General features: G+C 34.9%; 1 long non-coding RNA gene across 2 annotated transcripts in view; it reads left to right on the top strand.

Moving 5' to 3' along the window:
- The first annotated feature begins 3,463 nt into the window (after window positions 1-3,463).
- The window catches only part of LOC123801167 (uncharacterized), a 202,654-nt gene continuing 179,318 nt past the window's right edge, over window positions 3,464-26,799 (top strand). For both annotated transcript variants that reach the window (XR_015725911.1, XR_015725910.1), the window contains exon 1: window positions 3,464-3,588. This is a non-coding gene — a long non-coding RNA (uncharacterized LOC123801167). The remainder of the gene's footprint in view (window positions 3,589-26,799) is intronic.

Below are 26,799 nucleotides of genomic sequence, written 5' to 3'. Positions count from 1 at the left end.
CTCTCTGTCTCCCTCTGTCCCCCCCATCTCTCTCTCTCTCAAATAATAAGGAAATAATCTTAAAAAAATAAAGGTAAAAAAACTATAACACCATGTTTTGGAATTACAGGTCGGTAGTATTTATATTTCTGAGATAGGAGGAAGCTAAGGCATAAGTAAGATGGGTTACAGCATATATTTTGACATAAAGCAGAGCCAAGACCATAAAACCCTGAGAATTGGAAAGAAGTGGAATATATGTAAGTTAAAAAAAAAATCACCCAAAGCTTTCTAAAAGTCAAATATCCAAGTGATTATGTCATTAGAGAAACAAAAAAAAAAAAAAAAAAAAAGGGAAAAAAGGACATGGAGGTAAGAACCAGTATTAGAACCCTGTTGTCAGAAGCTCTAAAAAACAACATAAAAAAGTATTCACAGTCAGATTGAGGCCAAGACACAGAAACAGGCATCAGAGAGCTTCTGTGCCAAAATGCTATCTTCAACAAAGAAAACAAATTATAAATATTTCATTGAAATTGACGTGTATACAGACCTTAGCACTTTCTTCCATATCAAATTCGGTAAATCAAAATTAATGATACAGCTGTCTTTTCTAATAATGTCAGATGTGAATGCCGTATAGGTAAGTTCTCTAATACCGTTTTCACTACCAGGTCATCAGGTCTTCAAACCTGATTTTTCCTTTTGTTGACTTTTTTAAGATTCTCATTCTCAAGTTATATTATTTTAAGCTAATTAGTGTTATGATATACAATTATGCATTTGTGAAATTGATTTAATACAATATCTAGAATAAAGGAAAATATGCATTTAAAAAAGGAATGGATGGGTATGCATACTTTGTTATTAAGAAAATCTTTATAAAACTATTTTCATGGATACTTAAAAATCTCAATGGAATTAAAAACTGGATAAATAAAAGTCATAGGTTAAAATCTATAAGGGAAATCAGCTTCTTCTGGAGAAAGAAAGGTAAACAATGAGATACTACAAAGACTAGTGCTAAAATAGATTTGTCTTAATTAATGCAGAAGACACAATAAATTCTCTCAAATGTTATTTCAAAACCAAGTACTTTAAGATAATAAAATGCCCAGTCATATGAGTTGTCCTGAAAGATGTCTACAATGGATAGAAAAATGCCAACAAAGCCTTACTATAAACATATGTAAGATAACATATTAAGCAAAAAGTAATCCAAATCCCATTTACAATCTAATTGGGTCTCAGTTTTCAGTAAAACTCAAGAAACAGTCAGAGAGGACTTTGTAGATTGACAATCCCTAACGGCATCAAGTAATGCTCTTTTAGTTAGTACCTTTAAACAGAAAGTCTTCCAAAACACTACACTGAAAAAGTACCCAGGCATACAGCCTCTATTCAAAAACTAATTCCTGAACTGCCCAAATCAATCTCTCAGCTCATCCAGTCTTGCTCTAATTTTCCAGAAATGAACCCCAGTATTCATTTCCCTTTATGGTACTGCTTCAGCTCTCAGATTTGACAACCTGAGCTAGCTCCAACTAAAATCCTACCCATCTGCCCACTGCAAAGCATCACCAGCAAACTTCCTCATACCTATGCGGGCTAGATGTGGCTTTCCCCCAAGAGGAGCCCCCTACCAAGTATAGGGTGCCTCACAGGAAGAGCTGGACATAATGGTCTGCTGAGGCCAAAAGGACAAATAAAGCAATGGAGCACTGGGCATTATCATCAACATGTATGTAGGATTTTTTTCTTTTTTAGTGGGACTGCATTTCATTTTATGTAATGAAAACAAAAAGAAAATTAAGATTTACCTTGCTGAAATTTGTTGTGTGCATCCTTTCCGTGTAACATCAATGCCAAGGAAAAAAACATGAATTTTGCCTAATTTATGTTTATGTTGCATGAATATGAATGTCACCATCCTTATTTCTCAGCAGTTGCAATCACATCATGCATAATATTCTTGGTTTAAATTACAGTAGTGTCAAATTAGCAAGAACGTAAATAGGCAAGAATAGCCGTGAAATTGTAAGCATACGTGCTTTCTAAATCACAATATGTGCAGTAATATGTACATTCTTTGGGAAATGCTGGTATCATGTAACTGAAAAACAGCAATTGAATGTAAATGTCTTATGTCTTTCTGTGTCTTTTAACTCCCATTGCAGAACACCACTATCTAAACAACTGATCTTCATAGTTTATAATTACAAAATGCCATATGCCTTTCTTTTAATTAAAATCATTTCCATATTATATCCACTCTGTTTTATTAAAATAAAACCAAAAAGAAAAAAGAGAAAAAAAGCCTGATGGAATTGACTACAAGATTAACACACAAGCGTAACTTAATTCTGCATGAGATCACTCATTTCTATGAACTATGTTGTGTGTGTGTGTGTGTGTGTGTGTGTGTGTGTGTGTGTTTTATTCTGTAGAATTTCAGCAAACCCTGTCTGAATCAGAGGTGTCTGTGATGGAATGCTGCAATTCCCTTTACATTCATGGTGTTCCAAGCCCAACAAAGGCAGATTTTTAAAACAGGCTGAGACCATTTGTTCATGCCTTCAATATACGTTTTTAAACTTACTTAAATTTGGTGCATAGTATGCTTTTGCCATCTACTGGAACAATGATATACTGCAGTTGCAATAATTTTTGCAGCAGTAAGAGTGCAAACAATGGTTTTAAACCAGGTTAACTAGACATTTTAAAGATAACTTCTCAGAGCTCTAATATGTATGGCAGAGTAAACATTTACTTTCAAGATTTCTAGGAAAGAGATCTTCCAAAATTAGAGACTTACATGGATATCTGAGAACCTTTCCTTTGTCATAAGATTACTTTCTCTTTCTAAAGTCTGTTTTAAGATGCAAGTATGTCTGTTTTAAATGTGCAGCATTGTAATGAGACAAGAAGAAAGTGTGGATTCCCAAAAGCTGGATGCTTAGATAATAGAGGAGAAAATGTATAGTCAGACTTAATCATTTTCAGTAAACAGTAATTTTTGCTGGAGATTAATTCTGATTTTTTCCTTAAATATGATCAATCTGACAATTTCTTCTTTGTTTAACAGAAAGTTTCCCATGGTCTTCTTACATTTAGAGACCACTGTTAATATTCCTCAGCATTTTTAATTTAGAATAGCATTTTAATCTTGCAGTTCTCTGAATTTGGTAGATTCAACATTATTACCATCTTCTGAGTGGTTTGAAAACTGAAGTTCAGAGAATTGTAGCAGGCTGACTCCAAATGGCCCCCAATGATCCCACCTCCTGGTATTCATACCCTTGGGTAATTCTCTCCTTTTGACTATGGGCTGGACCTAGAGATATGCCCCTCAAATAGCATACAACAGAAGTAATGGAATGTCGCTTCTGAGATTAAGTTATTAAAAACTTGACTTCTTTCTCTCTCTCTCTCCCTCTCTTTCTCCCCTTGGCTCTTCTTATTGATTTACTTTAATGAAGCAGCCACCATATTGTGAGTTGGCCTATGGAGAAGCCACAAGGAATGGAAGTATGCCTCTGACCAACAGCCAGTGAGAAAATGAGGCCCCCAGTCCAACATCCATGGGAAACTGAATTCTGCCAAAAGCACGTGAGTAAACTTTGTAGGGGATCTTTCCCCATTTGAACTTTGAGGTGACTCAGCTCTGGAATCATCTTGTTTGAAGTACTATGAGGGACTGTGAACCAAAGAACCCAACGAAGTCACACACAGGTTTCATGCATGGAAAACATTTAAATCATAGATGTGTTTTTAATTCTAAGCTAATAAGCTTTAGGGAAATTTGGTATGCAGCATTAGGTAACCTAAAGTAAGAATGTTAAGTGATTTCCCATAGATACCAGACTGGCTAATGGTATAAAGGGAATAAACACTGTTAAGTTATTTCACTAAGTCAATAAAAAGTCTTATCTCAGCAAATTGAAAATTACGCAAGAACGAGAGAAGAAACAAGTGATGGAATACAACAAAAGTTTACTGAGCACCTAATCTTTGAAAGGCTTAGATTAGGTAAATAAGAAAAAATTTACTATTGAATGGGATATACTACAGCCTGAAAGTATCCCCCTAAAATTCATATGTTGAAACCTAATCCTCAGTATCATAGTATTTGGAGGTAGGCCTTTGGGAGGTGGTGAGGTCATGAGGGCAGAACCTTTGTAATGGGATTAGTGCCCCTATAAAAGAGACCACACGAAGTTCCTTTGCCCTTTCCACTATGTGACATTATAGTGAAAAGTCAGCTGTCTGTGAACAAGGAAATGGGATCTTACCAGACACCAAATCTGCCTGGTGCCTTGATTTTGTACTTTTCAGCCTTCAGCACTGTATAAAATAAATTTGTGTTATTTATAAGCCACATATTCTAAGGTAGTTCTGCTATAGCAGCACAAACAGAGACAGGAAATAATATAGGTAAAGATGAATTCATATTAGGAAGATTAGTGTGAAGGATATAAATAATGATGCTAATGTTAGGAGGGCTCAAACAAGAATATTCTCCCTGGATAAAGGTTGAGGAGGACATTACTGAACCAACAGCTTTTGAAATCGACCTTGTAAGGAAGGTAAGATTTCAAAAGGGGAAGAATTTTGTGTAACGGTTTAAACATGAGACAGTTTACAGAAGTGAGAAAATGGGGCATATTTAAGTAAGAATAAGTGGTTGATACATGGAAAGATCCGGGGGAATAAATCTGCAGCAAATGTGTGATTGGAGTCCTGAATGCCAGGTCTGGGAAGTTTGTATTTAATTAATTCTGCAAGGACCTACTGAAATCTTTGAGAAGAAGGAATCTTCAACCAGATTAGTATCTTAAAAGAATTATTTTGCAACAACAGGAGATATTAAGGGGGGTTCTATAAAGGTAAAAAGGCCCCAAGAGTGATACAGAACAGAAAGTCACAACCGATACAAACAAAGACTTTACTGGCAACATGGCATCATTAAAATTCTATCTCTCAGTTCTTAGTGTCAATGTAAATGATTTAAACGCTCCCATAACGCCACAGGGTTGCAGATTGGATAAAAAGAAATGACCCATCCATTTGCTGTCTATAAGAGACTCATTTCGAACCCAAAGATGCATTCAGACTGAGAGTAAGGGGATGGAGTACCATCTTTCACACAAATGGACTTCAAAAGAAAGCTGGGGTAGCAATTCTCATATCAGATAGATTGGATTTTAAACTAGAGACTATAGTTAGAGACGCAGAAGGGCACTATATTATTCTTAAAGGAAGTATTCAACAAGTGGATATGACAATTATAAATATATATGCCCCCAACAGGGGAGCAGCAAGATACACAAGCCAACTCTTAACCAGAATAAAGAGACATATAGATAAAAATACATTAATAGTAGGGGACCTCAACACTCCACTATCAGAAATAGACAGAACACCCTGGCAAAAACTAAGCAAAGAATCAAAGGCTTTGAATGCCATACTCGACGAGTTGGACCTCATAGATATATATAGAACACTACACCCCAGAACCAAAGAATACTCATTCTATTCTAATGCCCATGGAACATTCTCAAGAATAGACCATGTTCTGGGACACAAAACAGGTCTCAACTGATACCAAAAGATTGAAATTATCCCCTGCATATTCTCAGACCACAACGCTCTGAAATTGGAACTCAACCACAAGGAAAAATTTGGAAGAAACTCAAACACTTGGAGACTAAGAACCATCCTGCTCAGGAATGACTCGATAAACCAGGAAATCAAAAATCAATTTAAACAATTTATGGAGACCAACAAGAATGAAAACACAACGGTCCAAAACCTATGGGATACTGCAAAAGCAGTCCTAAGGGGGAAATACATAGCCATCCAAGCCACACTCAAAAGAATAGAAAAATCTAAAATGCAGTTTTTATATTCTCACCTCAAGAAGCTGGAACAGCAACAGAGGGACGGGCCTAATCCACTCACGAAGAAGCAGTTGACCAAGATGAGAGCAGAAATCAATGAATTAGAAACCAGAAGTACAGTAGAGCAAATCAACAGGACTAGAAGCTGGTTCTTTGAGAGAATCAATAAAATTGACAGACCACTGGCAAGACTTATCCAAGAGAAAAGAGAAAGGACCCAAATTATTAAAATTATGAATGAAAAAGGAGAGGTCACGACCAACACCAATGAAATTGGAAGGATTATTAGAAACTATTATCAACAGCTATATGCCAAAAAACTAAGCAATCTGGAAGAGATGGAGGCCTTCCTGGAAACCTATAAACTACCAAGATTGAAACCGGAAGAAATTGATTTCTTAAACAGGCCAATTTATTATGAAGAGATTGAGTCAGTGATAAACAACCTTCCAAATAACAAAACTCCAGGCCCGGATGGTTTTCCTGGAGAATTCTACCAAACATTCAAAGAAGAAATAATACCTATTCTCCTAAAGCTATTTCAAATAATAGAAACAGAAGGAAAGCTACCAAACTCATTCTATGAGGCCAATATTACCTTGATCCCCAAACCAGGCAAAGACCCCATCAAAAAGGAGAATTACAGACTGATTTCCCTAATGAATATGGACGCCAAAATCCTCAACAAGATCCTTGCTAATAGAATCCAACAGTACATTAAAAGGATTATCCATCATGACCAAGTGGGATTCATACCTGGGATGCAAGAGTAGTTCAACATTCGCAAATCAATCAGCGTGATACATCATATCAACAAGAAAAGACTCAGGAACCATATGATCCTCTCAATTGATGCAGAAAAAGCATTTGACAAAATACAGCATCCTTTCCTGATTAAAACCCTTCAGAGTGTAGGAATAGAGGGTACATTTCTCAATCTCATAAAAGCCATCTATGAAAAGCCTACAGCAAATATTATTCTCAATGGGGAAAAGCTGGAAGCCTTTCCCTTAAGATCAGGAACATGACAAGGATGCCCACTCTCGCCACTATTATTCAACATAGTACTAGAAGTCCTTGCAACAGCAATCAGACGACAAAAAGGAATCAAAGGTATCCAAATCGGCAGAGAAGAAGTCAAAATGTCTCTCTTCACAGATGACATGATACTCTATATGGAAAACCCAAAAGAATCCACTCCCAAACTATTAGAAGTTATAGAGCAATTCAGTAATGTGGCGGGATACAAAATCAATGCTCAGAAATCAGTTGCATTTCTATACACGAATAACAAGACTGAAGAAAGAGAAATTAGGGAATCCATCCCATTTACAATAGCACCAAAAACCATACGTTACCTTGGAATTAACTTAACCAGAGACGTAAAGGACCTATATTCTAGAAACTATAAATCACTCTTGAAAGACATTGAGGAAGACATAAAAAGATGGAAAAATATTCCATGCTCATGGATTGGAAGAATTAACATAGTTAAAATGTCCATGCTACCCAGAGCAATCTACACTTTCAATGCTATCCCGATCAAAATACCGAGGACATTTTTCAAAGAACTGGAACAAATAGTCCTTAAATTTGTATGGAAACAGAAAAGGCCCCGAATCTCCAAGGAACTATTGAAAAGGAAAAACAAAGCTGGGGGCATCACAATGCCGGATTTCGAGCTGTACTACAAAGCTGTGATCACAAAGACAGCATGATACTGGCACAAAAACAGACACATAGACCAATGGAACAGAATAGAGAACCCAGAAATGGACCCTCGGCTCTTTGGGCAACTAATATTTGATAAAGCAGGAAAAAACATCTGGTGGAAAAAAGACAGTCTCTTCAATAAATGGTGCTGGGAAAATTGGACAGCTACATGCAAAAGAATGAAACTTGACCACTCTCTCACACCATACACAAAAATAAACTCCAAATGGATGAAAGACCTCGATGTGAGACAGGAATCCATCAAAATTCTAGAGGAGAACATAGGCAGCAACCTCTACAACATCGGCCAAAGCAACCTTTTTCATGACACATCCCCAAAGGCAAGAGAAACAAAAGATAAAATGAACTTATGGGACTTCCTCAAGATAAAAAGCTTCTGTGCAGCCAAGGAATGGGAGAATATATTTGCAAATGACACTACAGATAAAGGACTGGTATCCAAGATCTACAAAGAACTTCTCAAACTCAATACACGAGAAACAAATAAATCAAAAAATGGGCAGAAGATATGAACAGACACTTTTCCAATGAAGACATACAAATGGCTAACAGACACATGAAAAAATGTTCAAAATCATTACCCATCAGGGAAATTCAAATCAAAACCACAGTGAGATACCACCTTACGCCAGTTAGAATGGCAAAAATAGACAAGGCAAGAAACAACAATTGTTGGAGAGGATGTGGAGAAAGGGGATCCCTCCTACATTGTTGGTGGGAATGCAAGTTGGTACAGCCACTCTGGAAAACAGTGTGGAGGTCCCTTACAAAGTTAAAAATTGAGCTACCCTATGATCCAGCCATTGCACTACTGGGTGTTTACCCCAAAGATACAGACATAGTGAAGAGAAGGGCCATATGCACGCCAATGTTCATAGCAGCAATGTCCACAATAGCTAAATCGTGGAAGGAGCCGAGATGCCCTTCAACAGATGACTGGATTAAGAAGTTGTGGTCCATATATACAATGGAATATTACTCAGCTATCAGAAAGAACGAATTCTCAACATTTGCTGCAACGTGGATGGCACTGGAGGAGATAATGCTAAGTGAAATAAGCCAAGCAGAGAAAGACAACTATCATATGATTTCTCTCATCTATGGAACATAAGAACTAGGATGATCAGTAGGGGAAGAAAGGGATAAAGAAAGGGGGGGTAATCAGAAGGGGTAATGAAACATGAGAGACTATGGACTATGAGAAACAAACTGAGGGCCTCAGAGGGGAGGGGGGTGTAGGGAATGGGATAGACCAGTGATGGGTAGTAAGGAGGGCACGTATTGCATGGTGCACTGGGTGTTATACACAACTAATGAATCATCAAGCTTTACATCGGAAACCGGCAATGTACTGTATGGTGACTAACATAATATAATAAAAAATCATTAAAAAAAAAAAAGAATTATTTTGCAACAAAATGAAGGATGATTCCAAATGCTGTCAGAAAAAAATTGTGAAAGACTGAAATGGACCAAAAAAGTTACTGGATGACTAGGACCCATGGGCCAATTCGGGACAGCAGCCTATTTTTGTACTGCATTTGAGCTGTGAATAGTTTTTATAGGTTATAAAATGAAACAAAACAAAACGAAAATAGGATGAATAAATGACAAAGAGTGTGTGTGGCCCATAAAGCCTAATATCTGGTCCTCACAGAAGAAGTTTACTAACCTCTGATCTAAAGAACATCCATCCTTCCAGTTTCTGAACCTAAGGGATTGGCATTTTTCATGGTCTTTTGAGCTATTTGACAACTCTGCAAGTTGTAGATAACTGATAGCACTTCAAATAACTCTTGCCTGTTAACATGCAAATAAATTCTGTCTGATGGAGGGTTGTTTTATTTCTCCTCCCTAACCCCACTTCCCCTATCCTTATGGAAGAGAATCAGATTTACTTCAGTCTGTAAAATCATTTCATGGCCTATGTGTCTATGCTCTTTCAATCATCTTTTGAACTGGTTGTAACATCTAACTGGGTACATCCTAAATTCATGAGTTAAATCATTGACATGTGTTCATTTTATATTTTTTAAGAGAGTCAAACTTTGGCAATAATATATATATATATATATAATATACATATATATGTGTATATATATATATATATAAATTTATCCTTTAACAATGGGAAAAGAAAAAGATGATAAATCAGAGATGAGCAAAGCTATCTCTAAGAACTACATGTCTCAATGTATCATTAAGCATCATCGAGCTGTGGGTGTCTCTAGAGTTGATTAAGTTCAGCTACTCCCCAAGCATATATGGAAGTTAGAGACTGGGCAGGAAACTCAGCCCTTTATTAACCTTAATAATGTTAATAATATGAGATAAAGACCAAACAAAATCAGTGACACAGAGTAGCATCACTCCTACTGGATAGTTTAGTGGCTGGATGAAAGGAGAACCCCATCCAGGAAAAACACTAGCATAAAACCTGGATGAGGCAAAGAGAGGCACAGTATGGGAGGCGAGATCTTGTACCTGGGCATATCAGCAATGCCCCTCAGAGTGGTCCTCTTCCAAGTCAACCCAACAGGCAAATATTGGCCCTCTCCCTTCTCGAAAATCCCTAGTCTTTTCTTTCTCCTCCCTTATCCTCTAATCTCCTTTTTAGACAATGACATGACTTCCTCACTCAAATGTTTTTCCTTCCTTCTTGCTTCTTCATACACTTTTTCTTTCTCCTTTCTAAGTGCTATGCAAAAAATCCTTTCCACTAATTATTTCTCAATTGACTCTGATGGTCCATTAAAACCAATTCAGCAAATAACTATTTATTTTTGCTCTACATCAGGAAAGGTTTAATTCTTAAAGTGTGAGTGAGTTGATATTTGGGTGTTTGGGTATGGTGGAAGTGAGATATTTAAGTTCTAAAAGGTGGAAGAAATATATTTTCCCTATTAGAAAAGTCTGAGTTAACTTACCTGTTTCATGTAGGCACTGGCAATGGAATTTGGGAAAAACAAGGTAGATTAAGAATGCATTATGAATGTGTAATATTCATAAATTGGCATTTTATGGAAGATAGAGATATGAGAAATGGTTTAAGAGATATTGCAGTATATCAAGCCTGGTTCATCTATTAATGATATTAACAGATATGGGGAATTCAGTTCAAGACACTGATTTGGGAGGTGTTTGGAGAGATTATCATGGGGACTTTTCTCATTGTAAAGACTAATTATAGTTGTAGTCATTATAGAAAAATTTTAGAATAGTGATTAGACATTAGAGAATGAATGATGTAAAGTTAATTCTCATCTGTACCACAGATAAATCATGGTTTGGGGTACTTATTTTGTCTTTGTCACCTAATTCTCAAGTGGGAACTTTTTCTTGATCTCATAGAACTTTTCTACTGTCTTTTTCCTGGACTTGAAGAACAAAAACTAGAACAAAAATTTTATGTCTGCAATATAATTATATATAAATAATATGATTTTATGCTGGAATATAATTATGGGTTATTCCCAATTTTTAAAACTTCTCCATATAGCAAAATATGATTATGAATTTTCATTAATCTCTGAAAATTTTAATATCGTCATTAATCTTTATTAACTGAGTTCATGGATAATGCATCTCTGTAAGAACAGTCAACAACTTAAGGTGATTTTTATCAGTGAAAACTAACATCTGGAGGCAGAAGAGATAAGTAGTATTTCACTTACTTCATCAGACTATACTTTATATTATTCTGTTGTAATGCAGATATTGAAAAAACAAAAGATCTCAGGATTTATAACTTATTTTTCTCTATACATGTTTTTTTTTAAATCTGTGGCCAAAAAGGAATGTTCAGAGTTCTAAATTTTCCTATACCTCTTAAAATAAAAGTTAAAAAAATTAAAAGTATTTAAAAGTCTGATTTTACCTAGTTTAACATACAAAAAAAAAAAAAACTAAACAAACCTGTTTTAAACATTCCCTAATTCTTTTTTTCCCTCATTATTTCATACAAAATACAACTTCATTTGTAAAAGAAAGGGTGTTAAGTTTTTTAAGGAAATGGGTTGTATTCTCACCCATGGCAAATCTATGGAAATCAGCGCTCAATCAAATGAATAATATAAATCCTAGTTTCAGGACTTGCTCTAGGCAAAATATGTCAAATAGGCAATCTCTCCTCGCCTCCCTGGAGACCAGGGTGAGAATCTGACAGGGTAGAAACCAGAAAACACATTACCCTCAAACTGAAATATTGTTTAGGCCCCGGACATTTCCTGTTCACTTTAAGAAAACTAAGACCCACACACTGTGTGACAGTTAATTCCTTTCAAATAAATTTGTTTTGTACAGATCCAGTGGTGAACAAAAGATTAATCTTCAAGTAAAATACCAAGAAAAAGCATAAACATGTTTTTTCTACCTGTTCTAATGAATTAAACATTCCCTTTTGAGGTAAAACAAAGGCTTGGTGGCTTTTGAATGGCCTAGAGCTAATATAGTGACGTACGCTCAATTTTTTTTTCATAGAACTGATTTATTACAGTCCTTCAGCGTGACCAAGAGCCCACTCCAAACTAAATCATTTCACTGCTGTCAAAAATAGAATTTACCAAACAGTATTTAAAATGCAAAACAATATTCAAAATGAATCCTTAATGAGTTATTACATATATGTGTGTATATATATATATACACACATATATGTGTGTGTGTGTATATATATATATATGTATATATATATATATATACATATATATATATATATATATACACACATTTTTTTTTTACCAGAAACTTTGCTAAAGCAAAGTACTGAGGATCTCTTAGGGATGTTGCATGTAATTAATCATAAAGATTTTTTCCTGGGAAAATAAATCTGTGTAGTTTTTAAAAATATAGTATTAAGGAGCCTTTTTATCATGAGCCCTGGTAATTAAAATTTAAATTTGTAAGTAGAACACACAAATCTTTTGAATATTAAATCTGTCTATTTTACATGTAGCTACACAGGCTAGTGGCTTCTAAATTTTTATGCTGGCAAATCTTCACTAACTCTAGGTCCATCCATGTTGTTGCAAATGGCAAGATTTCATTCTTTCTTATGGCAAGTAATATTTCATTTTATATATATATCACATCTTCTTTATCCATTCATCTATTGATGGACACTTGGGCTGCTTCCATATCTTAGCTATTATAAATAAGGCTGCAATAAACAAGGGAGTGCATATCTCTTTTCGAATTAGTCTTTTTGTTTTCTTTGGTAAATACCCAGTAGTGGATTTACTGGATCATATGGTAATTCTATTTCTAATTTTTTGAAGAGCCTTCATACTTGTTTTCCACAGTGTCTGCCCCCGTTTCAATTCCCACCAACAGGGCATGAGGGTTCCTTTTCTCCACATTCTCGCCAACACTTGTTGTTTCTTGTGTTTCTGATTTTAGCCATTCTAGTAGTTGTAAAGTGATATCTCATTGTGGTTTTAATTTGCATTTCCCTGATGACTAGTGATGTTGAATGCTTTTTCATATTTCTGTTGGCCATCCGTATGTCCTCTTTGGAAAAATATTTATACAGGTCCTCTGCCCATTTTTAAATTGGATTATTTGGTTTTTGGTGTTGAGTTGTATAAGTTCTTCATATATTTTGGATGTTAATCCCTTATTAGACATATCATTGCAAATATTTTCTCCCATTCAGTAGGTTGCCTTTTTATTTTGTTGATGATTTCTTTTGCTATGCAAAAGCTTTTATTTTGGTATAGTTCCAGTACTTTAATTTAATGAACATATTCTAATTCTACAGTCTGTCTCACTATTTTCTTAAACTCTTCTGGTTAGTCAGACAAATAAAAATGTTTCCTATTTACTTAAGAATTGATTATCTGTTTAGAATAAAATTTGTACAAATATTTGAGATTACAGGAAGTGTAGAACTTTGATTTTTTGAGAGAGGGTTTGTGGGAAAGTAGAAAAAATATGAACTTTGATTTGGGAGCCCTTTATTCAGATTTGAGCTCTATCATTATCAGCATTTAATAATTAGTCTCTCTAAGCCTCAATTTTTTCATCTGTAAAATGGGCCAATAATATGGACTTTGTAGATTTGACAGGCTTGGAACAAGCATATGCAGTTAGTTGTTCAATGAATTGCAGTTCCTTTTTTGCTGATATATACTATGAAGGTTGGATAAGAAGTGACTTGGATCCACATGCTTTTATTTGAGAAAAATATTTCTTCTGGATTTTGACTTAGATTCTTGGGACTAGAATAATTTATGAAGAGGTCAGGGAACATTTCAAATTTTTGTTTGTTTGTTTATAACAGACTCTAATTGCAGAATTCCAGTGCATTCATGTCTAGTCATTTGGCATTGCCTGACACTGGTCAGCATAGCCCAGGACAAATTCACTCACCAGATAAATAATGCTAAGCAGATGTACCTGGATCTAGGTTAACAGTTATCAATTACTGTGTGACAAAAGCTAGAATTATAAGCTTACTTCTCACACAATTCACTACAATTATTGGTAGGAAAAAATCAAACAGTCTGATAATTTGACGTGTCAGAATTAATACAAATAACCACATATCCCAAACTTATCTGCCATAAACAGTCAGTTTATGTTTATTTGAGTTGTAAGTAGAGAGGCATGGTGGGATAGCAGAAAATCAAGTTTCGGTTTCCAGCCCATCCTCCAGCTACTAGATTCTTGATATATCATTTAGAATCTTCGATTTGTTGTTTATTTATCTGTACAATAGCAACAAAGCTATCTAGCTTGTCTATCTTACACAGTTATTAAGAAGATAAAATATATAAGCTGTTTTGAAATTCTAAAGTGCTAAACAGAAATATAAAGCAGTTTATTTCAGTGAACTCAGTATGAAAATTTACTATAGAAAATATGTGCATCTGTTTCCATTCTAGAAGAGAAAACAATGTCGTTTTTGGCCTACATGGCCAAAATACCAGAATGAGTTATATTTTTCCAAAAAAAACCCCAAATTTGCATGGGAAAGGAATATCTCCTTGTATGCATTGCCTAGTAGATTTATTGTTTAGAATAAACATGTTTACCTCACAATGAAAGTAAGAATAAAGCAAAATGAAGCTGTTAGGAAAAAAAAAGGAAAGATTTACTACCAAAAATAAATAAAGTGCAAAATGAACCATGAAGAAACAAACTGAGACAAGTTTTGCCTTTTTCCCAATCACCGACCTTGGTTATTAGCACATCAATTCTGGAGGATATGATTCTTGAAAAGTACTCACCACTGTTTTCCTTGCCAGCAGTAACGACACATATTTAGAGAGAATAATCTAGACCATTTTGCTAGTAGCAAAAAGAGAGACTTGATACTGACAACAAACACAAAAAAGCCTAAATTCCACAATTTGGGAAGCATTATATCTGAGTGAATTCATAACAATTTGTTCATCCCATAAAGGTAGGAATCCTGTAAATATATTTCTCAGATTAAAAAATAACAACTAATAGCTGTTTGAGAATAAATTTGACTTATAGTGAGGGGTTTAAAAATACATTTATTTCTACCTATATTTACATCAAGAAAATTATTTCTTAGCTTCTCATATAGGCTAAGCATAATAAAAAGTTTTCATAATTGATACTTCATATAAAAAGAACCTAATAATATATGAAGCATATTAGATTAAAGAGTAGTCTTTAAATATCTACTAATAAAACTCAGATCTTAGAATAAATGTAGAAATTTGAGGAAAGGGAAGAAGCTAACATCTCTTGAGCATTTGCTGTGGAGCTAGCTCAGTGCTTTGGATTTTATAAACATTTCATTTCACCCTACAAAAGAGTTTATACAGTATTTGTAACAATTCCTTTTAAAGATGAGGAAACTGAGGTTTAAAAAGTTTATTAAATGCTACACAGATAATAATTTGTGGTGTCAGAATTTATACATTGAAAAGACCATCCATGGTCTTTATTTACTACATTATCTTGACTATATATCCATCTCAACACTTCATTACTGAATAGGTTTAACTGCTTGACGTATCTACTACAGATTCAAGACCTCAAGAAGAGGCTTTTCAGAGGCCAATTACAGTATTAACAAAAACAAGGCAATCGATAATATAAAATATTTACACAAATATACAATAAATTAAAAGATTAACACATTAGCTAAGTAACAATTCTGACAATTTTCAGCAACACAACTTAAAGGGTTTGAAATATTCAATGAAATTATAAAATCAGTTTGCTATTCTCAATCTTGTTGAGTCTCTTTTGATTACACAAGACACTCAGCAGCAGTCCCTAGCAGGTCAGATAATTTACACCTCCAACTGCCATAATTGCATAGAAGCAACCTCCAGGCAAGAACAAGCTAAATACCAGGAATCTTCCCTCAGGGACAGTAGTTAGAAAGCATGTAGTAATTTCCCTTTATCAAAAATGTCTGTCTGAGTTGAACAAGTGAAGAAAGTGTCAGATTCCTAAAACCAAAGGATTAAGCATTACCCATTACTTCTTTCATCATTTCTGCCCCAGTCCTAAGACTTCATATAATTAGGATATGGACTTCTATCTATCTCTGCATTGGAAGCTTTAAAACCAATATTGAACACCTTAAGAAATTAGAAAAGTAGGGACTAATTAAATCCAAACTAAGTGAAGAGAAGAAATAATAAGAATTAGAGCAGAAATCAATAAAATTGAAAACAGGAAATCAGTAGAAAAATCAATGAAATCAAAAGCTGATTCTTTGAAAATATCACTAAAATTGACAACCCTCTGGCCAGGCTAGCTAAGAAAAAAAAAAAGCACAGATTATTAATATGAAAGATGAAAGAGGTGACATCAGTACAGATCCCATGAACATTAAGAAGATAATAGTGTTAACAGATTTGATAACTTGCCCACAAATTTGATAACTTAGATGAAATATACCAATTCCTTGAAAGGCACAATCTTCCAAAACTTGCCCAAGAAGAAATAGACAATCTAAATAGGTCTATATCTATTAAAGAAATTTAATAAATACTTCCTCAAACGGAAAGCATCATGTCCAGAAGGGTTCAATAGTGAACTTTATGAAACACTTAAAGAAGAAAGTATATCAACTTTCTATAATCTCTTGCAGAGGATAGAAGCAGAGATTATGCTTCCTAACTCATTTTATGAGGCCAGCATTACCCTAAGACCAAAACCAGATAATGACAGACCAATATCTCTCATGAGCATAGATGCAAAAATCCTCAACAAAATCTTAGCATATCTAATTCAACAATGTAAAAAACTGGTTTTATTCACAGGTGACATGATTGTATATGTAGAAAATCTGAAAGAATTAACAAGAAAACTCCTGGAACTAATAAGAAATTATACCAAGTTTGTAGAATATAAGATTAATGTACAAATCACTTCTCCAGGTATCAGGAATGAACAAGTGGAATTTGAAATTAAAAACATATTCACATTGACAGATCGTAATTACACTTAACATGGTGAGCATTTTGTACTGTATATAGCATCAAATCACTGTGTTGTATACCTGAAACTAATATAATATTGTATGGCAACTACACACCAATTAATTTTTTAAATACCATTTATATTACTAACAAAAAAAGTGAAATACTTTTTTTTTAAAGATTTTATTTATTTATTTGACAGAGAGAGAGACAGCCAGTGAGAGAGGGAACACAAGCACGGGGAGTGGGAGAGGAAGAAGCAGGCTTCCCAGCAGAGCACGGAACCCGATGCAGGGCTCAATCCCAGGACCCTGGGATCATGCCTTGAGACAAAGGCAGACGCTTAATGACTGAGCCACCCAAAAAGTGAAATACTTAGTTATAAATCTAACAAAATATGTGTAAGGTCTATATGAGTAAAAGTACAAAATTCTAAGGAATGAAGTCAAAGAACAACTAAAGACATATTCTATGTTCATGATAGGAAGACTTAATATTGTCAAGATCTCTTCCCAATTTAATTTATAGATTCAAAGCAATCCCAATCAGAATTCCAGCAGTTTACTTTGTGAATATCAACAAACTCATTCTAAAGTTTATATGTGACTATCAAGTCATGAAAAGACATGAAGGAGGCTTAAATGTATATTACTAAGTGAAAGAAGCTGATATGAAATGGCTATGTACTTTATGATTCCAACTATATGAGCATTCTGGAAAAGGCAAAACTAGGAGCCAGTAAAAAAAAAAAAAAAAACAGTGGTTTCCAGGGTTTGGGGCTGGGCGAAAGATAAATCAGCAGAGCACAGAGGATTTTTAGTGCAATGAAAACACCCTATATGATACTATAATGATAGATATATATCATCATACATTTGTCCCAACCCATAAAATACACAATAGCTAGAGTGAACCCTAAGATAAATTATGGACTTTAAGTAATTACATTTTTCAATATAGGTTCATCAGATGTAACAAATGTACCAATTTAGTGGAAAATGTTGATAATGAGGGAGGCTATGTAAGAATGGGGGCAAGGGGTATATGGGAAATTTCTGCATCTTCCTCTCATTCTTTTTGTCAACCTAAATTTGCCCTAAAAAAATAAATCTTTACCATAAAAAAATTGTACTAAAGATAAATACATTTAATTTTTAAAAAAACAATACTGAGTGTCAGATTTGAATTAATTGTAAGAAATCACTTAGGTTGAACACTGGCTCAGCAATTTTCTGATGCCTTTATTGAAAATTAACAGACACAGGGTAGGATTCAAGCTAGCCAGAAGTGGCAGACCTCATACTTTTTAGTTGGAGTTGCCATAATAAAAATGTAAAATATGTAGCATGTGAGATGAAGTTGGGGTCAGAGGCTAGGAAGATGATGTAGAAACTGTTAGAGGAGGTTGAAAAATGGAAAAGAAACTGTTCTAGAAAGCTGGAGAAATGGCAACCCATATTCTGTACCGGCAAAACAATTGGTAATACTGCCTCTTGTGGTAACATGGAAAATATACCTAATGAAAGAAACTTGGATTTGGCAAAAGTGATCACCAGGTAAAATATTTTGTTGCATTTAGTTAGTTTGGTTTAAGTGCACTTGCATTTAGCTGTACATTAGGAAGTAGTAGAAGAGGTTAATTCAGGGGTGGCAGGGAGGATGCCAATGACCAATTTGAAAGTGAATTTGGAGTAAATAGAGGTGCATAACTTTAGATGAAGAAAAGTATACTTTGCACATGTGAGGAATATGAATAAATAGCTATTAGGGCTATTATTAAATTGATTACACTAATCGGTGCAGTTCTTCAATTCTCTCTGTATTCACATCCTTCACCAAATGATGTTGATTATTCCCTCACTAAAAACACAGAAACTATTTTCACACTCCTTAAATCTGGACTAGCCTACACCTTACTTTGGTCAATACTATAGCAGAAGTAACAGTATATTAATTCCAAATCTAAGCTAAAAGAAGTCTTGTGAGTTTTTTCTTGCTCTCTTTCGTTCCTCTACTTTCAGAATAAAAATATGTCTGGGCTAGTTTGCTAGAAAACAAAACAGGTGAAACAGAGCTGAATTGCCTCAGTCATCCCAACAGAGACTATCCTAGACCAACTGATCTGTGACCAATTGTTCAACTGAGTGAATCCAAACAAAACGAAAATAACTATTCAGCCAAGCTCATCCTAAATCACTGACATACTTAATGAAATAGTGAATTTTGAAATGGTTTGTTATGCAGCATTATAGCAATGGATGACAAATACAGAAGAGAAGTGTTCTAATTTCTGGTCTCTCAGGAAGCAATAAATTCTATATTAAAAAAGACATGTCATTAAAGAAAGGTCTAAAGATAAAAGTCACAAAGTTAATTAACTACAAGAAGAACAATGACCATAAACCTTGTACATTGTCATAATAAAAAGACACATAGGTACATACACACACAAAAAAAAACAGATCTCATTCAAAAAAACATGAAAAAAAACCCAAAAGAATTACATATTAGATTCCAAAACTATAAGAATATGCTATATACAAAGCATACATCTAAAGCAGGATGATTCAAAAGAGTTGAATGTAAAAAACTAAGATGAGCCAAGAAATGCAAGGCAAGTACAAAGAAACAGAAAGAATAAGGAGAAATATTTTCAAAAAAGTAATCAACATCAGGAGCTGTTAATATTGAGAAAATTTAATCAATGCAAAATTATTACCTAAGACAGAGAAAAAATGTTCTGTAATAATAAAAAATACAAAATACAATAAATCTTCAATCAACTTCTATGCACCAAATAACATATCAACAATATTCATAATGCAAAACTCCAGGAAATAACAGTGAAAAGTAATAGAAACACAATATTAATGGAGACTTTGTCTCAGTTCTCAAAGGCAAGAATAAATCAAGTAAATAAAAAATTACTAAGGGTTTAAGGGCAAAATTAATAAACTTTATCTGATAAATATAAAATGCTTTCAACATTAGCAAATCAGAAGCTCTATCTTATTTTCACATATCTGTGAACATTTCATAAAACTAAATATTGATCTGAAAAGAAAAGCTTAATAATTCCTAGAAGCAGATATAGTACCAAACAAGCTCTCTATTTAAAATGTGATATAGTTACAATATTTTTTAAAGTAATAAAAACAAAAACAAAACACCTGGAAATTAAAAGAGAAATATTAACTCTTGGACCAAAGAAGAGATCAAAATCCAAATCAAAGAATTTGAAAGAATAGTAAGTATGAAATACATCGGAAGTTGTAAGATTCACCAAAACCAGTGTTTTCCTCTGTGAAAATTCATAGTCTTACTTAACTGTATTACTAAAACTGAGAAATACTAATATGATAGTAGAAGTTCAATTTTAATGGGAATGTGTTTGAAGTTTCAGCATTTAAAAGATGATGCTGCCTCCTGATTTGGGATACATTTGTTCTGTTTCATTCCCAACTGAATATACTGCAATGCAATCTTGACACTGAACTGCCTAGAGTTAATATCAGACTCCACAGGTTTAGGGCTTAATCTGCCTCAAGACTGCCCTTCCTTCAGATGCCAGCTGTATTTTGGGGGATTGTCAAGCAGCCTAGACTTCCAACAAACTGACTACAAATTTGAGGGTTCCCATAATCCCCTCATATTTGATAATGTACTAGAATGACTCACAGAACTTGTGAAAGTGCTATACTTAATGATGACAGTTTTACTATAAAAGATACATAGGGTGCGTTCTGAAATGGAATGATGCAGAGTTCCCATGCCATCTTTGCATGGAGTCAGGACATGTCACCTTCTAGGCACATCAGTGTCTTCCATTAAGCTTCTAATTGTGGTTTTATAATTTAGTCATGATTGATTAAATCATCAGCCATGTAACTGTACTCAGTCTCCAGCCCCACTCGGCTCTCTAGAGGTCAGGCTAACTCAAAGTCCCCAACTCTCAAAACATGTGCTTGATCTTTTAAGGACCAGACCCCATCCTGAAGCTATGTAGGGGCCTACCAAGAGTCACCCCATTACCATAACAAAGATATTTGTATCACTAAGGTAGTTCCAAGTGTTTTTATAGCTTTGCGCTAGGAACTTTGGACAAAGACCAGATATATTCTATCTTTATATACTTTACTAATGTAACACGATGTTTGATCATACTAAGGAAGTTTCCTATCTGAACCAATCACAGAAGGAAAACAGATGGCTCATCGAAATTAGGATAATTTGGTTTTAACAAAGGGACTATTTATTAAGCTAAGGCTGTATTATTGAGGAACCTCAAAGGATATTTCATTAAATCTGGGATTACCCTAAAGATAGAAGGGACAGGAGATTGAAGCATTTACCAGAATTCAGAGGGAGAGAATCATGTACAGAAGCCACCTTGAGGGGCACCTGGGTGGCTCAGTCATTAAGCATCTACCTTCAGCTCAGGTCATGATCCCAGGGTCCTGGGATCGAGCAGCATTGGGCTCCCTGCTCAGTGGGAAGCGTGTTTCTCCCTCTCCCACTCCCCCTGCTTGTGTTCCCTCTCTCGCTGTCTCTCTCTCTCTCTGTCAAGTGAATAAATAAAATCTTTAAATAAATAAAATAAAAATAAAATAAAATAAAAGCTACCTTGAGGGAAGTGACATTTTTTTTTTTTTTTTAGGGATAGCTGGAAGCAATAGTTCAGAGAGGAAACAGAAAATATTTTGACCTCACTCTCTTATTCTGTGATCTACTTCTGGAAGGCAGGCATTATCATTGGCTGAGCCCAGCTAGACTCCAGAGATTATAACAGTCCTTTGATGGAGTCCATACAGGACAGGTTCCTGGGGGCATAGAGTAGGGTAAAGAATGATCTAGAGGGGCAAATGCAATATTCAGCGCACCATGAAAAATGAGTGTTGAGATTTATATAAAGCTATTTCAACATTCATGGACAATGATCTTTTGAGTTCACATTTGGTAATGTTCCTATTATGGTAAAAGCTGCCTAAAATTGAACTATTTTTAGATTTCCCTAAAAGTTTACTTGGTAATGACGCATTATTTTTTCAAGTGCTGCTGGATGCTATTGGTTAACTTTGAGGATTTTTATATCAATATGCGTAAGAAAGATGGCTCTACATTTTTTATTGTTCCTGATACCTTCTCTATGCATAAACAAGGACTCATTAAATTGTTTCCCAAATACGAAACAAAAGTAGCAAACAAAAAAGATGGAAACCTGGATGGAGATAATGCTAAGTGAAATAAGTCAAGCAGAGAAAGACAATTATCATATGGTTTCACTCATCTATGGAACATAAGTAAGAAGATCGGTAGGAGAAGAAAGGGATAAAGAAAGGGGGGGTAAGCAGAAGGGGGAATGAAGCATGAGAGACTATGGACTCTGAGAAACAAACTGAGGGCTTCAGAGGGGAGGGGGTGGGGGAATGGGATAGGCTGGTAATGGGTAGTAAGGAGGGCATGTATTGCATGGTGCACTGGGTGTTATACACAACTAATGAATCATGGAACTTTACATCAAAAAAAAAAAAAAGTTGGAAACCCTAGTGTCTACCTTTAGCCATACAAAGAACGAAGTCTTGGAAGTTTTTCAAACCTAGGCTTTCCTTACCAACTGTTGCATTAAGGGAAATGGTTAAAAGAAGAGAGAGGTTTTATAGGGACCAGAGCTTTTCTGTTTGTTTTTATTTTTTTAATTAATTTTTTTTATTTAAATGTTTCTGTTTGTTTTTAAATCCTTCCCTACGCTTGTATTGTAGGCCTTTTAGAGCAGGTGGTTCCTTGGCCCATGTTAGGGCTGATAAACACTGCCATTTCTTTTACTCTAGTTTTCCCAAAGCATCAGTGTTAGGAAGGATTTATTGTCCTAGTAAATAGGAAGCTCAACATTATAATTTAGGAGTTGCTCAGGATTAAATTAATTGGTATGTACAAAGCTACTATCACAGCTTCTGGCACAGTCTTTGTACCTCCCTTTTTCTTTTACAGAAAGATTTCAGTGGTTAATTCTAGAAAGAGAAATTCAGGTAGTCTATAGCATTGGTCATTCTGGCCATACTGTGTATATACTTGACTAATTCTGATAACTAAGATCTTAAAGAATAAAAGTGCATGTGAGCAAACACATACACACACACCCCACCCCATCTGCCTAGCAATAATACTATCATTAGACCATCTAATTTCTCTCTTTTTCTTTTTTTTTTTCTCTTCAAGAAATGTACTTAATAAACAATTGGTAGAGTTAATGATTGGCCAGCTGCTCTCATTGCGGAAAATGACTCTCTCATTTTTAGCCCTCTGCTAAAAATAGGCAGATGACATTTGAGTACATAATTTTCCAGGTAGTGTTAAGACAAATTGAAGGGTAGGTTTTACTGGCAAGTAGGAATGATTTTATGTTCCTCTCCCCAGTCCAAAATTTTAATTGGATGGGTCAGATGCCTCCAATATGAACAGTTTAACATTTTAAGAGTATATTCATACGAATCAGTAGAAGATATTTTTTAGTTGTTCTACTGACTGTATCATAGATATTTCAGCATAGCCATGCATATTTCAAAATCTCCTTTATATTTTTTTCAGGGACATTGAATCTTTCTGAAAAATAAACTTGGTCAGAAATATTCAGGACCATTCAATGAATAAATGAACAATGACATGTTTTGATATAAGACTAAACAGTTAAAATAATAAAACCTATTTGTCAATTAAAACCATTGCCATGTACACTTCTTCTTCATCCTCTTTAAATGTATTTGCCTACCCTTTACTTTGGTGTTTTGGCAGGAATGTTAAAAAATACAACTTGCATATGGATCAACATTAACTGTCCTAAATGTTCTGAGAGTCTTCTTCAAAAAGACATGCATACATTGCAAAAGCCTATGTGCTTATAATTTACTATAGTTCCAATGCCAGGTGTATATTCTTGGTGCTAGTCAAACACTATAGAAATATTTAATGGTAAAGATAAACCAAGCATTTCTAGCCAGTCACTTTCAACTGAGATCAATACAGTGTAATGATGATTTAGGATGCTTCTTAGTTTAACTTAAGTAATTTTCCCTTCTCTCCTTTGAGATTGTAAATCTGACTAATTGCTTTACACTCTCTAGAACTGCTTCTTCTTGCTAAGTGTAATTGCTATGTCTGGATTCTTCTACGCCCCAAGTAATTTTATGGAGGGCTTACCTACTGATCTCATTGTACTTCCAACTCTGATGCATTGGGCTCCATGCTGATATTTACCTACTTCAGTATACTTGATAAATTAAATCCAGGCCTTGTTAATTTTACCCATTTGAGGCACAAGTATCACAGTCTAATATGGATTAAATTAAACTAATAGACATTTTGGTTCTTCCACCATGGAATATGCATTAGTTGACTTCAATTTGACCACTAAAATACTTATACCAAAGGAAAAAATAATAAGGCTATTTGTGAAATAGGTGTGTTTGGGAAAAGAGTATTCTAGGATAATTTTTGAAGTGGAAAAGTGAAAATATTCTATCATGGCTTAATCAGCTCTTAACTATAAAAGTGGATTGCATGGAAGATAAAAAGGAAAGCAAGAACAATGAGAGTAGTAAAGAAGTGAAGAATAATTGCTCATGGTGCTAACATCCAATTGTAAAGCCATTATTTTGATAACCACAAAGAATTGCCCTTTAACTTCAGCCCTAACAAAGTTTTTTTTTTTCTCTTAGACCAGATTATTTCAGTCCCATTAAGAAAATCAATCCAATTTGTTGAACTTTTCTGTTGCATTGCTCCTGTGCTCACAGCTGGGGGGAAGGACAGTCCACAGGTTCGCTGTCAGTGGAACCTCACTTCTTTGAAGGTTGTTAGGGTTATAGTTCCCTATGAAGATTTAATCTTGACTGTTTTCTCTGAGTAAAACCTTTGAGCAAATTCTTTTGCATTGGTAGTGAGGTTTTAGTCACCTTAAACAGTCCAAGAACAAGTGTTCTCATCTTTCTTATTTTATCTTTGGAACATTTCTCTGCAGAAAATGTGTAGTATATACCCTTTAGAATATGGGGTAGAAAAGGTTCAAGTCAGCTCTGAGATTTAAATGTTAAGTAAAGCACAACACTTTCAGGGGAAATGATGCTTCTAATCAAAGCTTTAGGACATGGCATGGACATATTGTTTTCCTACAAAGAATTCTTAGATGCTAACAAAAGTGGACATTTCTAACTTGGGTTGGTGTCATTTTAGGGGGAAAAATAAAACAAAAACTTTAAAGGATTTTCAAAAATGTAAAACACTATCTATAATAAACAGTTTCCTGTAACCTACAGTAGGGATTTCTTTGATGAATGGGAGGTTCTTCGATGAATGTTAAAGCAGGCAATAAAGCACTTTGTGTTTATATTAGTTATTTATTATTGAATAACAAATTACCCTCAAATTTCATAACTTAAAGTGATAAAATTCATAATTCTTACAGTTTTGGTGGGTCAAGAATTAGGGAGTGGCTTAGCCGAATGATCTGGCTCAGCTTTTCTCATGAGGTGGTATTGGCTGGAGCTGTAGAAAGCTAATGGTTTGACTGGAGCTCAAGAACCGTCTTCTAAGATGGTTGACTTACATGACTATTAGCAGAAAGTCAACACTCACACAAATGTTGGGAGAAACCTTTGCTGACTTTTGCCACATGGACTGCTTTAATGTCCTCCTGACACCACAGCTGGTTTCCCTCAGAGTGATCCAAGAAAGAGAGCAAAGAGAATATCACAATGCCTTTTGTCTCAGAAGTCATACACCATTACTTCCACCATATTGTGTTGGTTAGAAATGAATCACTAAGTTAAGTTCAATTTCAAGGGAGAGTGGAGTTGAAGGGAAGAATATCAGAAATTTTATAGACATATTTAAAAAACCATTACCTTCTTACCTACTGATATTTTGACAAGTGATACACTGTTGGACTTATGGTGGACAGATTTTAAGATGGCCTCCATGATTTCACCATCAGGTCTTTATACCTTCGTATAATCTTCCCTGAGTACAGGCAGAAACTGTGACTTGCTTCTGACCAGTGGCATGTGGGAGAGGTGAAGAAATACACACAATTATATAAGAGTGTAGCTTGTGGGAGTGCCTGGGTGGCACAGTCGGTTAAGTGTCTGACTCTTGGTTTCATCTCAGGTTGTGATCTCAAGGTCGTGAGATGAAGCCCCATCTCAGTCTCCACCCTCAGAGCAGAGTCTTCTTGAGATTCTTTCTCCTCTCCCTCTGCCCCTCACACTCGTGCTTGTTCTTTCTCTCTAAAATAAATAAATAAATCTTAAAAAAAAAAAAAAAAGAGTGTAGCACCTGTCTTGCTAGGGCCTCTGTTGGTCTCTGGCTTTGAAGAAACAAGCTGACTTGGATCCTACTGCCATAAAGAAATGAATTTTGCCATAACCTGAGCAAGTTTTGGAGCAGACCTTTCTCCAGTTGAGCCTCCAGAGGAGAATGCAGCCTTGCAGAGGACCAGCAAAACCATTCCTGGACTTCTGCCCCATAGACACCTTGAGTTAGTGGGTGTTTCTTTAAGCCACTAAGTCTGTGTCAATTTGTTATGCAGCAAAACTAATATAGTCTTGAAGCCAGGAAACTCGTCTGGCCTTTTTTTTTTTTTTTTAATCTTTTACGTCATGATACCTTGTAGAAGTAAGACACTTCACATCTCAGAGCCTGTTTCCTCATCTGTAAAAAAAAGGAGGTGATTTTAGTAAGATCAAAAATGCTTTAACCATTTTATGTCATGAAACATTACA

The sequence above is a fragment of the Ursus americanus genome, chromosome 10, assembly GCF_024610735.1.
Source record: "Ursus americanus isolate L20-20 chromosome 10, mUrsAme1.1.p, whole genome shotgun sequence".
NCBI classification, from domain to species: Eukaryota; Metazoa; Chordata; class Mammalia; order Carnivora; family Ursidae; genus Ursus; species Ursus americanus.
Note: the sequence above shows the minus strand (reverse complement) of the source record. Positions and strands in the feature narration are given on the sequence as shown.